The sequence below is a fragment of the Corylus avellana genome, chromosome ca1, assembly GCF_901000735.1.
Source record: "Corylus avellana chromosome ca1, CavTom2PMs-1.0".
NCBI classification, from domain to species: Eukaryota; Viridiplantae; Streptophyta; class Magnoliopsida; order Fagales; family Betulaceae; genus Corylus; species Corylus avellana.
In genome coordinates this window covers 3,794,125-3,800,011 of record NC_081541.1, presented here as the reverse complement: position 1 = coordinate 3,800,011, position 5,887 = coordinate 3,794,125, and positions in this window count along the sequence as shown.

Here is a 5,887-nt window from a genome sequence, read left to right as displayed (position 1 = left end):
ACAATCGCAACGCCTAGACATAAACAACTCCTAGAACCATCATCCGTCCCCTATAAGGACAACCCTCAAAATATACTTTGTTCGGCCATGAGCCATGCAATGCTGTCACTTAACTCATAAAACAACCCACCTTCTTAGGCTAACAATATGACACACTAAAATACTAATTAATAGGAACCCAAGGTACACAATCATAAAAATGACATGTAAGAACTAAAAGAAATTTTTAACTCGGAGAGGATAAAGTTGTCAAGCAATATTAGTAAGACATAATGACATAAGATGGTTTGAAAAATAAATCCAGGATTGTTTTGGAGCAACAATTACATTATATTAATGAGGTCAACATCCAAATTTGGGTGTGTGGGTCAAGCTTGGGTTAGCCCATCGACAAGACCCATCCTTGGAAAGCCCATTAGATCTATCAATGTGATTGCATACCAAAATTAAAAAGGTTAAATATCTGATTGACCTCAATGGTTAAACTTTTTTATTTTTTACTCTTAGGATTTACTTTTTATTACATGCGGTCTCTCTTGTTTGCTTGAAGACAAAGATGGTCCCTTCGTCAAAATTTCTTCCTAAATTTGATGGAATGCCAAGTTAGTACCAATCACAGTTTAATACGTGTCCATATAATTGATTAATTAAAAAAAAAAATCAAATTAAAAGCATTAAAAAAGTAAAGACCAAATACAGTGAGAGAGAGAGAGAGAGAAACAGTTTATTAGCAGCTTTCCGACATTTCTATCAGATTTAAGGGAGGGAATATTATAAGGAAATATGGCCGACCATGTTGTTAATTTCCTCGTAAACACAACTCTTGCCAGGAAAATCTACAACAATGTTGGTGTCAAGAGGCACTTTGAGTGTTGTGCATGGGTGTATAAAAAGCGTTCTTAAGACTTTAAAAAAGTCGAAAAATAACTAAAATATATTTTTAAGAATGGTTAAATACCTCAAAACCCTTTAGGGTTTAGCAATTTTATTTTTTTTCCTCTGGGATTTCACTTTTATCAAAGGACCTCCCTGCGGTTTTGATAAAGACCAATTTAGTCTATCCGTTAGTTGACCGTTAAGACTGACACGTGGACCAATCAGATGTTGACACGTGGCACCTATTTAATTTTTTTAATTTTATTTTAAAATTAACAAAAAAAATGTATTTTTTTTTTTAAAAAAAAAAAAAAAAAAAAAGGAAAAACCTCGGCGGGGGTGGCTCGGCCACCCCCAACGTTTTCAGTTTCTTTTTTTTTTTTTTTAAATACATTTTTTTTAATTTAAAAAATATATATATTTTTTTTATTTTAAAAAAAAAATTAAAAAAAATTAATATATGTGCCACGTGTCGACGTCTGATTGGTCCACGTGTCAGTCCGTACAGTCAACTAACGGTCAACTAACGGTCAACTAACGGATGGACTAATTTGGTCACTTATCAAAACCACAGGGACCTCCTGTGATAAAAATGAAACCCCAGGGGGGAAAAAATAAAGTTGTGAAACCTCAGGGACTAATTTAGTATTTAACCCTAATTTAAATTGAGAGCAGATAAAAGTTCAAAGAACTAAAAGTTTAAAGAGATTTTATCAAACCAGTGAAAGTTCACGAGTAAAAAAAAAAAAAAGGAAGCTTACCACCGCTCTCAAGTTTGTCTTTAATTAGTCTTTACCATTAAAAATATATGTAATTTTCACATTGTAAAAAAAACCACGTGTTATTATTATAAAGGAGGTTGAAATATTTTTTTTCTTCCTGTCAGCCACCCTGTCCCGATCACATGAACATTTTTGTGGTTAAGAAGGGATTCATCTAGGTGGTTATTGGTCAAACCGTCGAAGCAAAAAGATTTCAAACATTATTAATATATAAAAACAAAAACATGTCAGGATCCCCATACATATCGTCTGACGTTTTGAAATAAGTATTGTTGACATTAATGCACGTTGGAGATAAAAGGACCATCTATGTTGACTGAGGAATAGCTAGGAAGCCTTGGATGCTCTCCCTTTCCTTATCATGGGCGAGAATTTAAAATTAGTGTATCACCATTCACCATTATACACCAATTTTAAATTTCGATTATAAAATAAAATAGAGATAATCCTTGTTTTGATTGTTGTCCACTTGTCCATGAGTATAAAATGACAAACTTACTTTTGGATAGAGTTTTTTTAAAAAAAAAATTGTGTTGAAGAAAATTTTTTTTATTTGTTCTATAAAAATAATGTGTCTCATTTTTTAATAATATGAGAGATGTAATTGAGTTTTTAATAAAAATTAGAAAAAAAAAATGCAAAATTAATTCATATGGTTTACTAGATTTGTAATTAATTCAATGTGTTATCAAAATAAATTCAAAGGTTCATGAGGTACACCAAAAAAATAATTTAGCCTTTACAATCAAATTTCGTTCACTGATTTATCTGATAACGTAAAATGTTAGAGACAATAAAATTGTGATACTTATCATATTTAAGTTAGTATTATACTAACAAAATCTGTTAAATTAGTGGACAAAATTTAACTGTAAAGACTAAATTTTTTTTTGGCATACTTCAAATACCTTTGAGTTTATTTTGATACAATAGGGAGCTAATTATAAATCAAGTAAATCACGATGACTAATTTTACTTTTTGTCCTAAAAGTTATTTCAACATTGTCCCTTATATTAAAAAACTATATATTTCTTTCATGTTTAAGAGACAAATATCATTTTTATATATTAGATTAGAGAAATTTCTTCTTTGGCCCATCTTGAAAGAAATCTTTGTCCAAACTTTTAGTAATTTTTGTTTTATGGGCCAAATTAAATTTTACTATTTATCTTTGACGTGAAAAATATAAATTAAATCCAAAAAGTTGAAAAGGCTAACAAAAAAAATAAAATAAATAAAAATTATGTATCCAATAAATTCCTGTACTATTTTTTGGTCTTAGCCGAGTCAATTTTGCCTTCTGATGCTTCTAGTGACTCGTCAACAGTTGGTGGAGGGTGTTGCGTATTAAGTATTTCACGAACGTTCGAAGGTAGGTAGTGAGGGAAGAAGAAGACGACAATGCCCAATAAAATGTGCATGCCCACAATCTCCGACCCTTCATCTCCCACTTTCTATAAAAGCTATTAATTACCACATCCTCTGCAATTTTGTTCAACATCTGTTTTAGCAGCCGTCTCCCACCTGGAGATCTGGTCTCACCTTTTCTCTTCAAATCCTTCTCATTTACTGGGGATGATGGATGGATGGGATCTCATACAGCAAAATCCCCGCTTCATCACTTTTCCCAGACCAAAGAAACCGCTCCCCATTTTACTTTGGCTGTCTGATTTCTGCCACCTGGTCCCCAGTCGACGGCGAAATGGCAAAGTCGCCGTGAAAGCTGGTGACGAGACTGCCTACTGGCTACGTACTGATGTTGGACTGGGATCTTGGACAAATTTGATTTGCTAGCAATTTGTGCAGACCAATTTGGGCAGCAATCGTTAGAAACCTCATATGGGTTTTTGTCTGAGAGCATCTCCTCCGACAAGAGTGGCTGTTTTAACTACCACTTTTTCATTTTAGTTACTACCTTTTCACAATGAATTCAGCACTCTCTATTTTACAATTTATTTTATTTAAATATTATTTTTTAATCCATTTTTAATTATTTTTTTTACACAAGATTCTCTCTGCTCTCCCGACCTCCCTCTTTCTCCCACTCTCTCTCTCTCTCTCTCTCTCTCTCTCTTTTTTCTCTCTCGGATCTCTCTGCGTCTCAGTAGCTCCCTCTCTTTCTGCCTCACTCTCTCTCAGCATCTCATCCTATACCTCTCGATCTCCCACTCTCGGGTCTCTCGCGCTGTTTCTCCCTCTCTTCTCTTCTCTCCTTCCCATCTCTTTCACTCTCGTTCTCACAGATGCAGTAGCAACGCAGAGGGATCGAGGATGGGCGTGAGAGATGAAATCAAGAGGGAGATTGAGACGAAGAGATTGAGAGAGAGAGAGAACAGAGAAGACGGGATTGACAAAGAAAGTGGGAGAGCATTGACGGCGGAAGAGAGGGACGTTTTTTCGAACAATTAAGGGGTAACTTTCGTATCATTATTTGATTTTGATTCTTATCTTGGAATGGGTTTGTATTTTTGGGTACTCTTGCATATTTTTTGTGGGAGAGAGGGCTCACAGAAGGGAGCCTTGAGAGAGAGAGTAGGGTGTGAACCCGGTCCGATTTTCGGTTTTTGGCCAAAATTGGAACTGGAGTACTCCGGTTCTTGGTTTTGAGAAACCGGAACCGGAATCGGGACCCCGGTTAACCGGGGTTCCGGTTCCCGGCCGGTTCCGGTTTTACCTAGTCCATAACCGGTTTTTTTAAAAAATTGATTTTTGGGCTTATTTTAAATATTAGGCCTAAAATAAGCTCATTTTTTTTTATAAGTTGGCTCATTTAAAAAATATATATATTAGTCTCTTTGTCTAAATTAAAGGGACTTTGTTGTGATTGTTCTAAATAATTAAAAAATAAACCTAAAAAAGTCTAAAAATCTTAAAAAATCAATATTTTTTTTCCTATTTGGACCTTAGAAATAAAAATTTAATTTTTTTAAAATACCCTAAACCTAAACCTAAGTATATATATATATATATATATATATATATATATATATATAATAGAAACCCAGTTTCGGTATTCCCGGTAAAAACCGAGTATTGGAACCGGGGTACCCGATTTTTGAATTTTTCAAACCAAGACCCCGGTTTTCCAATTTTCGGTTTTTCGGTAATTTTTGACACCCCTAGAGAGAAGGGGAGAAAGAAAGAAGAGATTAAACATTAAAAAAAAAAAAATGAAAAGAAAGTGAAAATATAATAAAATAATACTTTCAGATGCTCCAGTAAACTTTCAACTTTCATAGTAGCATCTGTAGACAAAAAATACTATTTTACAATAACAGCCGGAAGGACGAAGTAGTTAACCTTAATTAAAAAGCTAAGTTATAACACTTGCCGGAAATACTCTGATAGATGGTTCAAAATACTTAAGCTTAACTAAAAAGCTAAGTTACAACTTTTGCCGGAGATGCTCTATAGATGCTTCGGCACTCTTTGGACATGGGAGTCTCACGTGACTGTCCCACAATTGTTGAAAATCTCAATCCTGGTCCACTGCTTTTCGATTTGTCTAAATTGCTACCAAATTTCGAGAGTAATTATTTTATATAGGATTTTTCAATTTGATAATTTAGACACGTGAATTTCACTCGGCTTTTTCGAAAATCTTTATCCTGTCCATCGGCAAAAACCAAATGGATTGTCCCCCAAAGCCCAAGCAGGGACCAAATCCAAACCTGCTGAGCAAACCAACCGGGCCTCCATGGGCTTAATTAAAGCCTTCCAAGCTAGCCGAGCATTTTACATCCTAATTCCAAGGATTTCCTGAGCCCACTTTGGCAGATGGACACTTCTATGAAGGGAGATACACATACACTCCTCATGCAGCAACAAAGGAAGCCATAGAAGGCGACTTTCCAAAAGACGGCCCAATTGCATTCTAAGCAATCTGCTCAGGTTATATCTTCCAATTCTCTTGCTTATTTCTGTTGTTATCATTGATTAAATGAAATGCATATCCATAATTCTAAATAATAATAATAAAACTTTACTTTGCGACTCATATCTACAATGCTAATTATCACAAATATAATTAATAGTTTGATCTCTTAAATATCTAATTGTGAAGTGTGCAAATGGTTAATGAGTATCAGAATTTATTCATAATATTCATGCTGTGAATTTAGGGAAGTTTAGAAATAATCTTCTATTCTCTTTGTTGATTCTTAGTCTTTATTATATCCTTACCTCTCATTTTTCTGGGCCGCCCTTGATGCCAATTTAACTAATGGGC